We start from the raw sequence: 17,765 nt of genomic DNA, 5'->3' as shown, positions 1-17,765 counted from the left end.
CTAGACGAAGAAACAGCAAATCGTTAACACTAAGAGGCCCCCTGGTTCCCCCTTCCAGTCACTACAACTAGGGGTCACCACTGTTCTGACACCTAACAACACAGATCAGCTGTTTCTGTTTTTTATTTTATATAAATGGAGTAACAGCATGAAGGCTGTCTTTATTCCTTACGTTGTTTATGAATATATCTACATTGTTCCATGTTTTTGTGAATCCTGCATTGCCATTGTTGTGTAGCATTCTGTTGTATAAATATTCAATTATTAATTTAATCACTCACTGTGTATGGGCATGTGAGTGGTTTTCAGTTTGTGTCTATTAGGAATAGTGCTGGTATATGAGTTCTAGAAATTGAGTTTTGGTGATACATTTGTGAATTAGTGTTTGGTATAGAAGTAGTAGTCAGACTGTTGGGTCAGAATTTCAAATCTGTTCATCTTTATTAAATATTTCCAAACATTTTTCGAAATATTTGTATGAATTTTCATACTCACCAGTGGTTTATGGTTTAAACCAGTGATTTATGTTTTATTCACATTATTGCCAACAGTTGATAATACTTGTCATTTTCCTTTTAGCATTCTGGTTGGTGTGTGATAATTCCAGGTATTTATTGGGTTACATTTCATTGATTACTACAGAAGTTAAGCCTCTTTTGATATGTTTAATTATCATTAGGTTACCTCTTTGTTGAAATGTCTTTTGTATATTTTTCCCCTTTTTGCTATTGTGTTTGTCTTCTTATTCTTTTGTAGGAGTTGTTTATACATTTGTTACGAGTCTTTCTCTCCCTGTCTCTCAATCTGTGTCTTCTGATGATTATTATTTTTAAATTTTAATATCTAATTCGTCATTCTCTCTATAGTTAGTCTTCTGTTCTGTGGCAGAACTATTTTGTTTACATCAATATATTTATATTATTTAGCTTTAAATTTTAGGTTAGCAATCCATACCAAAAATTTGTTGTGCTATAGTGAAGAATTAAAACTTTTCCATTATGGCTAAAAACTTTAAATTTACTCTGAAAATGTTGTATTCAGCTATCTTTTCATTGGCTCTTACCTCTCACTGATTCACTGAGGTTATCATCACCTCATCCACGGATCTGACTTTTCCTTCACGTCTCATGGTCATTCTCTCCAACTCTTCCTGCCTCCTGAAATCTTCACCAATCCCATAGTACTACAAAAGCATTGTCATTTTTGGTGTCATCATTTCAGCAGCAAATAGTCTATTAGCTGCTTGGAACTAAACAGAAGTGGACCTCACTGGTGTTTTGTGTGCAGTCACTCTCTTCCTTGATGTGTCCTGATCCCTCCCTCTGCTTCTGCACTGAATTCAGCAACATTAAGTAAAAAGCCAAATATATTCTTTGGAATTTTGGGGAAGGGAATAACTGACACATTTATAGCATGTTGTATACAGGTGCACATGTCACCATCCTGTTCTATGTGATGCCATGGATGGAGGGGAGACTAGGTACAGGGGAGTCTGGAAGCACCAAAGTCCACAGGGTTAGGCATGGTTGCATTCATGGGCAGAAAGTGAGAAGCCCCTGATCCTAGTCACTCTCTAAATGCTGATAGCCACAAAAAGAAAGCAACAAAAATCTTGCAGTGAAGAGCCAAAGAGAATAAATTATCCCTATTATGCTAAGCATCCCATCATGGTAGTCTCCTATAGCCCCTTGAATTCTCCTACATATTTGCCAGGGACGGTGTAATATTACTAGAGCACCTGAATCCTTCAGATGTTAAAGTCCTTAGTGTTCCCTTGGGAAATAGAACCGATATTCAAGGGATAGGGTTTGGGAGGGCGTACATTGGGAAAGGAAGGTACTATAACCATGGAGATAAAACTCTTTGGACGAATTCAACTTCTTGTTGTTTTTTCTCCTTCAGAATCCTTAGTAAGAACTGATGTGTTACATGATGTCCTTCTTCACCTTATAAGTTTTAGAGGGAGTTATGCCCACTAGGAAGAAGTGCAGGTAGTGAAATGATAGTAAGATCAACGCCCCTGACATCTGCCACCAGGGGGTGTGAAAGGATTTAGCCCAATTGCCTCCATCTTTGGTGTTCAAAGTTTTTACCATGTAGATGATGTTCTGTTTGTTGGCAATTCAGAAATCTCTGTTAGTACATCTGTTTATCAAGTGTTATCCCATGTCTGACACTAGCTGATGAATCATGACAAAATTGACAGTCTTGCTTACCAGTTAAGGTTTATTGGAACTATGTAAGCAAATTTACATATTCAAACCTTCCAGCAGTAAATTAAAATTAATTTTCTCTTTGGCCCCTGCTATTATGTGAACATTTGTGTCCCTCCAATTTTCATATGTTGAAACCTAAGTCCCACGGTAATGGTATTAGGTGGGAATTTTGGAAGTGATTAGGTCATGAAGGTGCATACCTCATACACTAAAATAGTGCCCTCATAAATGGTTCCGTAGAAAGCTCCTGTGTCCCTTCCATCATTTGAGTACACAGCCAGAAGCTTCTGTCTATGAACCAGAATGTGGGCTCTCACCAGACACTGAATCTGCTGCTGCCTTGATCTTGGACTTCCCAGCCTCTGCCACTATGAGAAAAAAATATCTGTTGTATATAAACTTCCAAGTCTCTGGCATTTTGTTTTAGCAGCCCTAAAATCGAAGGCAAAAATTGTTAGTGAGAAACGAGGGTACACCTGTAAAGATACATAAAAATGTGAAAGTGGTATTGGAAGTGACCAATGGTAGAGGCTGAAAGAGTTTGGAAGTGCATACTGTAAAAATCCTGCATCACCCTGAAAGGACTATTAAAGGTGATGCTGGTGAGAGGACAGAATGGAAAGTACAGAGCTGTAGAGAGAACCTCAAACTTAGAGAATACCTAAGTGGTCATGAACAGAATGGGGTAGTAATATGGACTCTAAAGGCCATTCTGATGAGCTCTCAGACAGAAATGAGAAACATGTTATTGGAAACTAGATAAAAGGTGATTGTTGTTAAAATGTGCAAAGATCCTGGCTGAATTGTGTTCGGGTTAGTGTTTTGTGCAGAGTACACCTTGTGAGCAATGAAATTAGATCTTTGGCTGGGAAAATTTCTAAGCAAAGTGTTCAAGGAGCAGCCTGATTTCACTTGAATGATTACAGTAAAATGGAAGAAGGGAGAAACTGTGAATATGGAATTAGTAATCAAAAGAGAAGCATGGGCCGCCCCCTAGCTCAGCGGTTAAGTGCACTCGCTCCGCTACTGGTGGCCCGGGTTCAGATCCCGGGCGCACACCGACGCACCGCTTCTCTGGCCATGCTGAGGCCGCATCCCACATACAGCAACTAGAAGGATGTGCAACTATGACACACAACTATCTACTGGGGCTTTGGGGGAAAAAAAAAGGAGGAGGATTGGCAATAGATGTTAGCTCAGAGCTGGTCTTCCTCAGCAAAAAGAGGAGGATTAGCATGGATGTTAGCTCAGGGCTGATCTTCCTCACAAAAAAACAAAAAAAAGGGAAGCAGAACTTAAGACTGGAAAATTATTATGCAAAAATTTAAAACAACTATGATTATAATGCTAAGGGCTCTAATAGATAAAGGAAACGGCATGCAAGAACATATGGGCAATGTAAGAAGAGCAATAGAAATATTAATAAAGAACCAAAAATAAATAATAGAGATAAAAAGAAAATTAATAGAATGAAAAATGTGCTTGGTGGGTGTCTTGACATGAGTACAGCCATGTTTGGCTGCTCCATTGACCTTCAGCCACCAGCACACAAAGAAATATAAAGCTGCTTTCTGTGTGGTGGGAACTGGCCTTTCTCCCACGGAGATAGTTGCAATTTGTAAGAATTTCAAGGTCCTTTGGGCGTCACGGCCTGGGGAAGACTGGCCATCTGTGCCGGGCTGGGATGATAACTAGGAAAAACAATGCACGTACACAACTGCCAGGCTGGGACGATAGCCAGGAGGCTCAGTGCACGTACACCACTGATAACCATTTATGTATGGAAACACTGAATGCTTGCTCTGAAAAAAAACTCTGTAACTGCTTACTCTGAAAATTATTGATGCTATAAAAAACTGCTGGAGACAGAGGCCCGGTGAGAGTTCCACCTGTGGAAGGGACGCCTTGCCCAGGACCTGTGATTCCCACCCAACCGTGTCCGTTGAAAGGGCTCTCCCAGCAGTGGGGCGTGGATGTTGTGAGTAATTGATTTGTTGTAAAGTAATTGATTTGTTGTGAATAATTGATTTGACGTGTTCTCTTTTTGGTCAACCTGGTGTTTCTCTTTCTGGTTGATTTGTCTCATTTCCCTTCAGTCGATGTGGATGTTTTCCCTTTCCAGTCGATCTGATGTTTTTCCCTTTCATTATCTGATCTATTCGAATCTGCTGTTATCTCAGTTGATGTGAATGTTTTCCCTTTCCAGTCGAGCTGATGTTTTTCCCTCTTAGTATTTGACCTATTCGAATCTGTTTGCGGACTATCACCTTCACTCTCCTCTATGTAAAAAAATATACCTTCAGTCCATTTGTTTGGAGTGGAAAGTTTCTTTTACGTCTCCTATCGATTCCCCCAAACCTCTCATAACAATGGGCTTATTAGTAGACTGGACATGGCTGAGGAAAAATATCTCTGAGCTTGAAGACATGTCAGTAGAAACCTCCAAAGGCACAAAGTAAAGAGAAATTGGTCTCGAGAAAAAAAAATCAGCAGAATACAATATTCAAGGGTTGTAGACAACTAAATGGTGTGACATGTGAGTAATGGGTAGACCAGAAGGAAAATGAGAGAGAAAGTAATGGAAAATATTTGAAGCAATAATGATTGAGACTTTTCACAAATAAATATCTGACACTAAAACCACAATATCCAAAGCTAGACAAGGTAAAATCATTACTAATAAAGAAAATTATAGACCAATATCTCTTAGAAACATAGATGAAAAAAATCCTTGACAAAATATTAGCAAATTAAATTCAACAATGTTTTAAAAGAATTGCATACCTTGACCAACCAGGATTTATCCCAGATACTCAAGGCTGGGTTAACACTCCAAGATCAAATAATTGTATTCATCTCAAAACAAAAATCATATGATCATATCAGTAGACGCAAAAGAAGCTTTGACAAACTCAAAACTCATTCTTGATAAAAATTCTCAGTAAACTAGGACTAGAGAGGAGCTTCCTGAAGATGATGAAGAAAACCTACAAGACCTTACAGCTCACATCTTACTCAATGGTAAGAAACTCAAAGTTTTCCCACTCAGTTCAGGTCCAAGGCAAGGATGTCCCCTTTCCCCTCTCCTTTCCAATATTATACAGGAAGTCCTTGCTAATGTATTAAGAGAAGAAAAAGAAATAAAATGAATACAGATTGGGTAGAAAGAAAAAAATTAAGATAACCCGATAAAAATGGGCCAACAAAATTATTAGACACCTCCCCAAAGAAGACACTTAGCTACTAAGCATGTGGAAAAATGACCCACATGTTATGTCATCAGTGGAATGCAAATAAAAAATACTAGTGTATACCGCTGCCCACCTATTAGAATGGCCAAAATCTGGAACACTGACAATAAAAATGCTGTAGTGGATGTGAAGCAACCAGAACTTTCATTTATTTCTAGTAGAGATGCAAAATAATACAGCTGCTTTGGAAGACAGATTGGCAGTTTCTACAATATTAAACATATTCTTACCACACAATCTAGCAATTTTGCCCCATGGTGCTTACTAAAAGTAGTTGAAAACATGTCCACAGAAAAATCTGCACATGGATATTCATAGAAACTTTATTCATAATTGCAAAAAATGGAAAGCAACCAAGGTGTTCTTCAGTAGATGAATGGATCAATATACTCTGTTAGATTCTGGGAATGGAATACTATTCAGCACTAAAAGGGTAAGGTATCAAGCCATTAAAATACATGGAGGATACTTATATGCATGTTATTAAGTGAAATAATCCAATCTGAAAAGGCTACAAATATATGTCTCCAACTATACAATATCCTGGTAAAGGCATATTTATAAGATGGTCAAAAGTCAGTGGTTGCCAGGGTTGGTGGAGGAGTAGGGATGAATAGTCTAAGCATAGACGATTTTCAGGATGATGAAAATAATCTATATGATACTATAATGATGGATACACATCATTATACCTTTGTTCAAACCCACAGAATGTACATCCCTAAGAGTGAAGCATAAGGTAAGCTACAGACTTTGAGTATTTATGATGTGTCAATGTAGATTTGTCAATGGTAGCAAATGGACCACTCTGGTGGGGGATGTTGATAATGGGGGAGGCTGTGCATGTGTGGGAGCAGGGAGTATATGGGAAATGTCGGTACCTTACTATCAATTTTTCTGAGAACCTTAACCTACTCTAAAAAAAATTCTTTACAAATTACATTGGTATGTGGAACATGAAACACATATTTGAGATTTTTTAGAGAATCAATGCTCTCAAATTTTATTTGAAAAATGGATATGATTTTCTTCTTTAAGATTTATCTTAGTAAATGCACTTTAAAGATGTGAGAAAATATAAATACCAAAGGGTGTGTGGAGAACAACCTGTGCCATCCCAATTCATAAAACACACACACGTGCTCTGACAAGCAACAGAGGAAAAAATTCTGATCTGTTAATTCAGTTATAATGTATATTACTTAATATAGATCTTGAATTCCTTTTCATATTATTAAATATGCCTTTATGGTATCATTTTCAAAGGCTTGTATCCACTCCCACCACAAACTGAATCCATCCTCCATTGCTGCTTTTGGTTTATTTCAAAAAAACTGGGACAGGCAGTTATATGTTGGATTGTTCTGTGTATTCACTTGGCCCCTTGGAGGTGAAAGAGTGTGAGGACTCAGGGTAGCTTTAAGAAAAATTCTGAGGGTAGACGTCTCACACACCTGATGCCACCACCTGATTCCTGCCACCCCTGCACCCTCAACCCTGCACATGTGCACTAGATAATGACATTGCCACAGCCGTCCAGGAAGAGCTCAGCCCCTAGGAATCTCGCCCAAAGGGCCTGTGCTTTTGGAGTTTCCTGCCTCAAACCCTCACGCTACGCAGTGGTCTCAGGTGTCCTGTGTTAGATATCTCTAGTTCAGTGCTACTGAAAACCAGTCTAGGGGAGAAACGACAGCACCAACAGGGGATTGTTAAAGATGCCATTTCATGGGCTTCTCTGCAAACCTGCAGAATCATAACTTCTTAGAGTAGGATCCTGATACCCAAGGGATCTGTGTGCACGTTACATCTTCAGAAGAAATGCTTAGCTAAGTGGTTCCCATCCAGGTTCCCATTAGGATCACATGTGGAGTTTTGAGAACTATCATCACCTGTGGCCTCCCCCACAGAGTCTGTCTGTTGGTCTGGGTGGGTGCATCAATGTTGTTTCAATTAAGGGCTCCAGGTGATTCTAAGGTGAGGCCAGGGTTAAGCAGAAGGGCTCTTGGGTACATTCATGCGAGTTGAGCACAGGCTTTGGTCCAACTGGAGATAACAGGGCCAGCTCTACATGGACTTGGAAGGGGAAGGACAGTACAGACCTATTCCCCATCTGTAGCAGAATTTTAGGACATCTGTGTGAGTGCAGAGCCCGTGGAGAGAGGAAACAAAGCACACAGTTTGGTCTCCGTGTAGGAGATCATTATTCCTGAATCTCTCCTGTGACAAAGGATGGGAGAGGGGGACTTTTCAATATTTGAAGGCTTCTGCCTGTGTGTGTGGTGGTAGCAGATGACGGGGCTGTGCTCACACTTATGAAGGCAGATTCTCAGGATGCAGACGTGATTCCTCCACATAATATCGCCTGAGAAAACAACCCGGAGCAGGAAGAGGAAGAGGAAGAAATGGCAGGTTCTCAGGTAAATGTCGTGCCCCAGCTCAGAGGCTGTGTCCACTTTTCCTCCTGAAATGCCATGGATTTAGAATCTGCCAACCTTTAATTTTCTACTTCTGCTGTTGCTGCCCAGTGAGGTTATTTTCAACTACTTTTTTTCCCCTTTTCTTCTTATGATCGTCAAGGTCAGCTCTTCAGAATACTTCTCCCATGTGCCCCAGAGCCTTTTCTCCATTCTCTCCATCCAGGCTCCCTTTACAGCATGAAGAATTCTCACCATGAATTAATGATGTTCAACTAATGGAATTATTCCCTTTGTGACAGATCAACATGGGAGGTGTTGATATCCAGGATTCCTATTGAGGTGGGTTCTGATGGCCAGATATCAGCGAAGGAAGGGAAAATGTAGCTTTCAGTTTTCATATGGATGCAGCATCAGCTCCATAGAACAGTGTTAACAAAATTCACTTTGAAATAGGGTGGCATTAGTGGCCCAGAAAAACTCAGATTTCTTAAAAAGAAGAGTAATTAGAAGAGACTTGCTCACTATATTTGTTAGAAAGACTTACTATTTAAATGCACTATTAGAGTTACAGAACATGAGAGGTATATGTGGACTGAAATTTGCAAAAAGTGATGTGTATTCATAATCAAATTTAGACTATGATTTCCCTATTTATTTTTGCCAATAATATCACCGCGCTGGTGATGTGTCCTGTGTGTTTCAGTCACCTGATATCAGTTTGTCCCATTACAGCTGATTTTCACTTGGTTCTGGTGCTCTCTGCCAGATTTCTGCATTATAGAGTTAATATTTTTTCCTTTAGTATTAATAAGAGTGTTGGAGGGATTTATCAAGAGATGTGCAGAAGCCATCACATTTAATCTGGAAACTCCTTTTTCTTCTTAGTTTCTCTTTGTTTGCAGTTTGATTTGGAAAAAGAATGCTCTCACCTTTGTTTACTGAAGACACTGACTTTTGCAAGGACAAGTTACAATCAATGAGGCCTCAGTTCTATAAGATTCCATTTCATTTCATGCTCATGTCATAGACACGCTCTTCTTTTTAACTTCTTTGTATTTTCAAAGAAATTTTTAAGAACTATATGAATTTGTGTTCAAGTGTGTTGTTTCTAAAATATAGCTCAACACAAATGATAAACAAATTTTGAAAGAGATGTCTCAGAAACAATAGCTCTAACTTATTTTATGTGATTGTGTGTTCATTTCCCTAGTGCATTTAAAAAATACACCTAGATTTATAGAATTTACAGAAGTGACAATAATCTTGATTTCATTGATATGAAAATTTTCTTCTCTATCACTTTCAGTATGTCCATAGTTCCCATTTGTATGCATGCCCATGTGCATAAAATGTTAACATTATTTGATCTGTTCTTTCTTGTTTCCCTCTTAATTTGTTTCTATTCTTCTCAGTTACAGAACCTGTTAGAAACACACATTAGAGTTGTCTCTGTATCGGTCTGTGTTCTTTTTTTTTTTTTTTAATATGCTACTTTTTTTAAAATTATTTATTTATTTTTTCCCCCAAAGCCACAGCAGATAGTTGCTTGTCATAGTTGCACAGCCCTCTACTTGCTGTATGTGGGACGCGGCCTCAGCATGGCCAGAGAAGCGGTGCATCAGTGCACGCCCGGGATTCGAACCCTGGCCGCCAGCAGCGGAGCACACACACTTAACCACTAAGCCACAGGGCCTGCCCCGGTCTGTGTTCTTTTAAAATAAATTCTAGTTCAGATTAACTTTTCGTAAAACCCAGGCTCTACTATTCACTGGATATTTGACAAAACATTCGCCAAAGAGAGGAAAAATAATATTCTTGTTCTCAGATTATGTGGTTCATGTGATAATACATAACATACTGTTACAACGATATCTAGTACATTGTAAATTTTCAAAAAGGATTGTTGTTGCCACACTTACTATGCTATTAGAACCTGTAATTTCCACAGCTCTTTCAGTTCAAAGTCAACCATGGATTCTTCCCTTCTTGGTCTACCTCTTTGCTATTCAAATGTGTGGCCCTTGTACCAGAGGCTTTACTGTCAGATGTTAAAAAGAGATTATTAAAAATGCGGAAACCCACGCCACATCCCAGAACTCCTGAATCAGAATTTGCATTTTAACAAATCTCCACTTCATTGAGGAAGAGTTAAAATTTGCTAAGTGCACTTTAAACTCACCATCACTGTTTCATGTGAGAAATATTCACAACTTATCCTGCCTGATATAAACACAGCACTCACAAATGCATATGCCTGTACTGATGGTTTAATTTTGTAATTTATCTGCCACAGGAGTATAGTCTCTACAGCGGTTTTGTGGATCATATGTCATCCTCTTTCCTCAGAGTTCCAGATCATATTGTAGAATATTACTTTGTTAAAAACTATTAATTATGTATTTCAGGTCACTCTCCTAAGTCAGAATCAGACCCCTTTAATCTCTCATTTCATATCGTGTAAAGCTATGAATTCTGCCCAAAGACACTTGGTAAATGTGTGTTTTATTCCAGGGACTGCTGACCTTCAGGGATGTGGCCATAGAATTCTCCAAGGAGGAGTGGGAATGCCTGGACCACACTCAGCGGGAATAGTACAGGGATGTGACATTGGAGAACTACAGGAACCTCCTCTCCCTGGGTGTGGATAACTTCCTTCCAGAATTCATAATCCACCCTCAGAGTTTTGATTCTTTTGTAGAATGTTTCCTGAAAGCTTCTGCTTCCTGCAGTAGAGATTCAGATCACTGCTTTCCAGGACAACATTGGGGGTTGTTGGTGTAGAAAAGAAAGGCTTCATGTTGTTTCATTATGACTTTAACCTTTCCGTTTCTTGAGGTGATCTGCATCCTTCACTCTATATTAGTGGTAATTCTATAAACTCAGTGCCATAAAATAGTGTTCCCCTCATATTAAAGTGCAATTTCATCCCTTATTTTTAAATTTTATTTTATTGATGTCATAATGGTTTATAACAGTGTGAAATTGCAGTTGTACTTTATTATTTGTCAGTCACTACAAAAATGTGCCCTTTTACTCCTGTGCCTACCCCCAAGGCCCCTCCCCTCTGTTAACCACTAATCTCTTCTCTTTGTCCATATGTTAATCTTCCACATATAAGTGAAATCATATGGTGTTTGTCTTTCTCTGTCTGGCTTATTTCACTTAACATAATACCCTCAAGGTCCATCCATGTTGTGAATGGGACGCTTTTGTCTTTTTTATGGCTGAGTAGTATTCCATTGTATACACATACCACTTCTTATTTATCCATTCATCAGTCGATGGGCACTTGGGTTGCATCCATGTCTTGGCTGTTGTAAATAATGCTACAGTGAACACAGGGGTGAAGAAGTCTCTTTGAGTTGTTGATTTCAAGTTCTTTGGATAAATACACAGTAGTGGAAAAGCTGAGTCACATGGTATTTCTATTTTTTTTTTGACTTAAATCTATTTACTTGGTAAATAGTTTTTTAATTAATTAATTTTATAATTGATGTCATAATAGTTTATGACAGTGTGAACTTTTAGTTGTACATTATTGTTTGTCAGTCACCATATAAATATATCCCTTCATCCCTTGTGCCCACCCCCTAATCCTTTCCCCATGGTAACCACCAAACAGTTCTCTCTCTCTGTGTTAGTTTATCTTCCACATATGAGTGAAATCATGCAGTGTTTGTCTTTCTCTGTCTGGCATATTTCACTTAACATCATACCCTTCATGTCCATCAATGTTGTTGCAAATGGGACAGTTTTGTCTTTTTTTATGGCTGAGTACTATTCCATTGTATATATATGTACCACATCTTCTTTATCCAATCATTAGTCAAGGGACACTTGTGTTGCTTCCACTACTTGGCTGTGGGGATTAATGCTGCAATGAGCATAGGGATGCATAAGCCTCTTTGGATTGTTGCTTTCAGGTTCTTTGGATAAATACCCAGTAGTGGGATAGCTGGATCATAAGGTATTTCTATTTTTAATTTTTTGAGAAATCTCTATACTGTTTTCCATAGAGGCTGGTCCAGTTTGCATTCCCACGAGCAGCAAATGAGGGTTCCCTTTTCTCCACAACCTCTCCAACATTTGTTATTTTTTGTCTCGGTGATTATAGCTACTCTAAGGGGTGTAAGGTAATATCTTAGTGTTGTTGTGATTTGCGTTTCCCTGATGATTAGTGATGTTGAATATCCTTTCATGTGCCTATTGGCCATCTGTATATCTTCCTTGGAAAAATGTCTGTTCATATCCTCTGCCCATTTTTTGATTGGTTTGTTTGTTTTTTTGTTGTTCAGTTGCGTCAATTCTTTATATATTATGGAGATTAACCCCTTGTTGGATATATGACTTGCAAATACTTTCTCCCAGCTGGTAAGTTGTCTTTTCATTTTGAACCCAGTTTCATTTGCTTGGCGGAAGCTCTTTAGTTTGATGAAGTCCCACTTGTTTATTTTTTCTTTTGTTTCCCTTGTCCATGTAGACATGGAATTTGAAAAGATCCTTTTATGACCAATGTGGAAGAGTGTACTGCCTATGCTTTCTTCCAGGAGTTTTATAATTGGGTCTTACCTTCAAGTCAGTGGTCCATTTTGTGTTAATTTTTGTGTATGCTAAATGAAGATGGTCTACCTTCATTCTTTTGCATGTGGCTGTCCAGTTTTCCCAGCACCATTTTTTGAAGAGACTTTCCTTTCTCTATTGTATTTTCTTAGCTCCTTTGTCGAGGATTAGCTGTCCACAGATGTGTGGTTTTATTTCTGGGCTTTCAATTCTGTTCCATTGATCTGTAGGTCTGTTTTTGTACCGGTACCATGCTGTGTTAATTATTATAGCTTTATATAGCTATATATTTTGAAGTCAGGGATTGTGATGCCTCCAGCTTTGTTCTTTTTTCTCAGGATTGCTTTAGCTATTCAGCATCTTTTGTTGCCCCATGTAAATTTCAGTATTCATTGTTCTGTTTCTGTGAAGAATATCATTGGAATTCTGATTGGGATTGCATTGAATATGTAGATTGCTTTAGATAGTATGGACATTTTAACTATGTTTTTTTCTTCCAATCCATGTGCATTGGATGTCTTTCCACTTCTTTATGTCATCATTGATTTCTTTCAATAATGTCTTACAGTTTTCATTCTATAGGTCTGTCACATTGTTGATTAAATTTATTCCTAAATATTTTATTCTTTTTGTTGCGATTGTAAATGGGATTGTATTCTTGAGTTCTCTTTCTGTTAGTTAGTTATTAGAGTGTAGAAATGCAACTGAATTTTATAAGTTGATTTTGTACCCTGCAACACTGCTGTAGTTGTTGATTATTTCTAACAGTTTTCTGATGGATTCTTTAGGGTTTTCTATATATAAAATGTCTGCTAACAGTGAGAGTTTCAACTCTTCTTTGCCTATTTGGAATGCTTTTATTCCTTTTTCTTGCCTAATTGCTCTGGCCAAAACCTCCAGTACTATGTTGAATAATATTCGAGTGGTGAGAATGGGCACCCTTGTCTTCTTCCTGTTCTCAGGGGGATGGCTTTCAGTTTTTCCCCATAGAGTATGATGTTGGCTGTGGGTTTGTCATATATGGCCTTTATTATGATGAGGTACTTTCCTTGTTTACCCATTTTGTTTAGAGTTTTTATCATAAATGGATATTGGATCTTGTCAAATGCCTTCTCTGGATCTATTGAGATGATCATGTGGTTTTTATTCCTCGTTTTATTATTGTGGTGTATCACATTGATTGATTTGCAGATGTTGAAACGTTCCTGTGTCCTTGGTATAAACCCTGCTTGATCATGGTGTATGATCTCTTTAACGTATTGCTTTATTTGATTTGCCAATATTTTGTTGAATAGTTTTGCATCTATGTTCATTAGTGGTATTAGCCTTTAGTTTTGCTTCTTTTTGTTGTCCTTGTCTCGCTTTGGGATCAAGGTGATGTTGGCATTCGTAAAATGTGTTACGAAGTGTTCCATCTTCACTTTTTGGAATAGTTTGAGAAGGACAGACACTAAATCTTCTTTGAATTGTTTGGTAGAATTCTCTGGAGAAACCATCTGGTCCTGGACTTTTATTTTTGGGGAGGTTTTTGATTACTGTTTCAATCTCTTGTGATTGGTCTGTTCATATTCTCTATTTCTTCTTGATTCAGTTTTGGGAGGTTATATGAGTCTAAGAATTTATCAATTTCTTGATTGTCTAATTTTCTGGCATATAGTTTTTTCATAGTATTCTCTTATAATCCTTTGTACTTCTGTGGTATCCATTGTAATTTCTCCTCCTTCATTTCTTTCTTTCTTTTTTTTTTTAATTTGAGCCTTCTCTCTTGTTTCCTTAGTGAGTCTGGCTAAGGGTTTGTCAATTTTATCTTCTCAAAGAAACAGCTCTTAGTTGCCTTGATCCTTTCTACTGTTTTTTTCTTGGTTTCAATTTCATTTATTTCTGCTCTATGTTTTTATTATTTCCCTCCTTCTGCTGATTTGGGGATTTGTTTGTTCTTATTTTTCTAATTCTGTTATGTGTAGTTTAGGATTGTTTATTTGAGATTTTTCTTGTTTGTTAAGGTGGGCCTATATTGCTATCAATTTTCCTCTTAGGACCACTTTTGCTTCATCCCATATGAGTTGGTATGGTGTATTTTCATTTGTCTCTAGATATTTTTTTGATTTCTCCTTTAATTTCTTCAATGATCCATTGGTTGTTCAGTAGCATGTTGTTTAGTTTCCACATATTTGTCACTTTCCCAGCTTTCTTCTTGTAATTGATTTCCAGTTTCAGAGCATTATGGTCAGAAAAGATGCTTGATATGATTTCAATCTTCTTAAATTTATTGAGGCTTGCCTTGTTTCCCAACATACGGTCTATCCTTGAGAATGTTCTATTTGCACTTGGGAAGAATGTGTTTTCTGCTGTGTTTGGATGGAGTGCTCTCTTTATAACTATTAAGTCTATCTGGTCTAGTTTTTCTTTTATGTCCACTGTTTCCTTGTTGACTTTCTGTCCAGATGATCTATCCCTTGATGTAAGTGTGGTGTTAAGTTCCCCTACTGTTATTGTGTAGGGGAACAATCTATCTCCTTTTAGGTTTGTTAATAGTTGCTTTATGTACTTTGGTGCTCCTGTATTGGGTGCATATCTATTTATAAGTGTTATGCCTTTTTGGTGGAGTATCCCTTTTATCATTATATTCTGCCCCTTTGTCTCTCATTGCCTGTTTTATCTTGAAGTCTACTTTGTATGATATAAGTATGGCAACACCTGCTTTCTCTTGTTTGCAATTAGCTTGGTGTATCCTCCTTCATCCTTTCGCTCTGAGCCTGCGTTTGTCTTTAGAGATGAGATGTGTTTTCTGAAGGCATCATATTGTTGGATCTTGTTTTTTAATCCATCCTGTCACTCTGTTTCTTTTGATTGGAGAATTCAATCCATTTACATTTAGAGTGATTATTTATATATGAGGGCTGAATGCTGCCATTTTATCACTCATTTTCTGGTTCTTCTGTATTTCTCTTGTTTCTTGTCCCTTGTATTTCAAACGGCCAATTCAGTTTGGTAGTTCTCTTTGATGGTTTTTGAATTATTTATCATTTGTGTCTCTGTTCTGATTATTTGTTTAGTGGTTGTCATGAGGTTTGCGTAAAAAATCTTGTAGATGAGGTAGTCCATTTTCTGATAGCCTCTTATTTCCTTAGTCTAAGACAATTCCATCCCATTCCTCTTCCCTTTCTAAGTTATTATTGTCACAACTTATTCCATCTTGCATTGTTAGTTTGTGGTTAAAATGAGAAGAATATAGTTATTTTTGATGTTTTTCTTCCCTTTATCTTTAATGTTATAATTAAGTGTTTGCTAACCTGTTCTGATACAGAGCTGCAATTTGATGATTTTGTCTGCCTGTTTAACTCCTTGCTCAAGGCTTTGTAAACACTTTCTTTTTCTTTCAGCTATGAGGGCATTCTTGATTATTTCTTGTAGTTCAGGGTGGTTATTGTGGTGCTGAACTCTGTCACCTTTTGTTTATCTGGAAACGTTTTATTTCTCCATATGTCTGAAGGATATTTTCACTGGATAGAGTACTCTTGGCTGAAAGGTTTTGTCTTTCAGAATTTTGAATGTATCATTCCACTCTCTCCTAGCCTGTAAGTTTTCTATTGAGAAATACACTGAAAGCCTGATAGGGGTTCTTTTGTAAGTTATTTTCTTCTGCCTTGCTGCCCTTAATATTTTCTCTTTGTCATTGACTTGTGCCAGTTTTCCTACTGTATGCCTTGGAGAAGGTCATTTTTATTTGATATAATTAGGAGTTCTGTTAGCTTCTTTTACTTGGAATTCCTGCTCCTTCCCCAGGTTTGGGAAGTTCTCAGCTGTTATTTCTTTGAACAAGCTTTCTGCTCCATTCTTCCTCTCCTCTCCCTCTGGAATAGCTATAATCCATATGTTGCATTTCCTAATTGAGTTGAATAATTCGTGGAGAATTTTTTCATTTCTTTTTAGTCTTAGTTCTCTCTCCTCCTCCACCTGAAGCAGTTCTATATTTCTGTCCTCCAGATTGTTAATTCTATTCTCAATAATATCAGCTCTGTTATTCAAGGGACTGCAGATTTTCCTTTATCTCATTCATTGTGTTTTTCATATCCAAGATTTCTGATTATTTTTTCTCTATAGTTTCAATCTCTTTTGTGAATAATTCCCTGTGTTCATTAATTTTGTTCCAGATTTCATTAAACTGCCTTTCCTAATTTTCTTGTAATCCATTAAGGTTTTTTATGATAGCTCTTTTGAATTATCTGTCATTTAGTTTGTAAATTTCTGTGCCTTCAGGATGAATTTCTGAGTGCTTGTCATTTTCCTTGTGGTCTGCGGTATTAATATATTTCTTCATACTATTTGATGGCGTGGATTTGTGCTTTTGCATGGTGATAGTATCTGGTCACAGTTCCACCTGCCACCACTCGGAGGGTGTCAGAAGTTGTGTGTTCTGAGCCTGCTGCCATCCCTGGTGTCTATGCCTTCCTTTGGAATCTATGTTGACAGCCCTTCTTCACTGCCCACTCAAACTGCTGTTTTTCTAACATATGCATGAGCCCTCTGACAAGTATCCCTTGCTCTGGCAGAGCTGGTGTGCCGGGTGGGGATAGGGGTTCTTTTTTCATGTGTGCAGTCCCAGGGTCTTCTCACTCTGCCCTTGCTCTCTGCCCTCTTGGCTTGCTGCCTTGATAAGGACACCCCCACAATAACTTAGTCTCCTCTGTGTAGAGCTTTCCCATGAGCTGTGAGGAAACTTGGATAGTGAAGCCATTCCCATGGAAATCTGCCCCTCCCCCCCTTTTCTCAGAGCCAGTGCACGATCCCTTTACCTCCTTCCACTTCTTCCTGGGAAGTCTAGCACCTCCACCATCAGACATATAGCTGTGTGGGTCTCTCAGATGTCTTTTGTGTTGTGTGAATGTCTCTGTTGGTTTATGAATGTCCTTTTTGATGTATCTTAGGGGGTAGATTCTAAGGGAAGTGCTCGTTCTGCCATGATGCTGACATCACCCCCTCCCATCCCTTATATTTGACTCAGTAGTAATTAGGAGTGGAACTCAAGATCTGAAAATTTTAAACATAGTCTAGTATAGGAAAGAAGCTGTCAGAAAATAATACTTTGGGAAATTATTTTCTAGAATATTATAATATTCTACAACAACCTCTCTTCTCTCTTGAGCACAATACTTGATTGTAAATTGGAGAATCTCCAGCAAAACTCATGTTTCTTGTTTTAATAAACAGGACTTGTTGTCTCTAAGCCAGACCTGGTCAGCTTTTTGGAGGAAATGAAGGATCCCTGGGTTGTGAAGAGGAAGGAGACAATAGTCACATACCCAGGTAAGTGGGAATGA

At 38.1% G+C, this 17,765-nt stretch overlaps 1 pseudogene; it reads left to right on the top strand.

Moving 5' to 3' along the window:
* The first annotated feature begins 7,869 nt into the window (after positions 1-7,869).
* LOC147912749 (KRAB domain-containing protein 5-like) lies at positions 7,870-17,765 on the top strand (annotated as a pseudogene).

Source organism: Ceratotherium simum, chromosome 33 (assembly GCF_057802395.1).
Source record: "Ceratotherium simum simum isolate JZ-2026a chromosome 33, ASM5780239v1, whole genome shotgun sequence".
NCBI lineage: Eukaryota > Metazoa > Chordata > Mammalia > Perissodactyla > Rhinocerotidae > Ceratotherium > Ceratotherium simum.
This window is presented reverse-complemented; position numbering and strand designations above follow the sequence as displayed.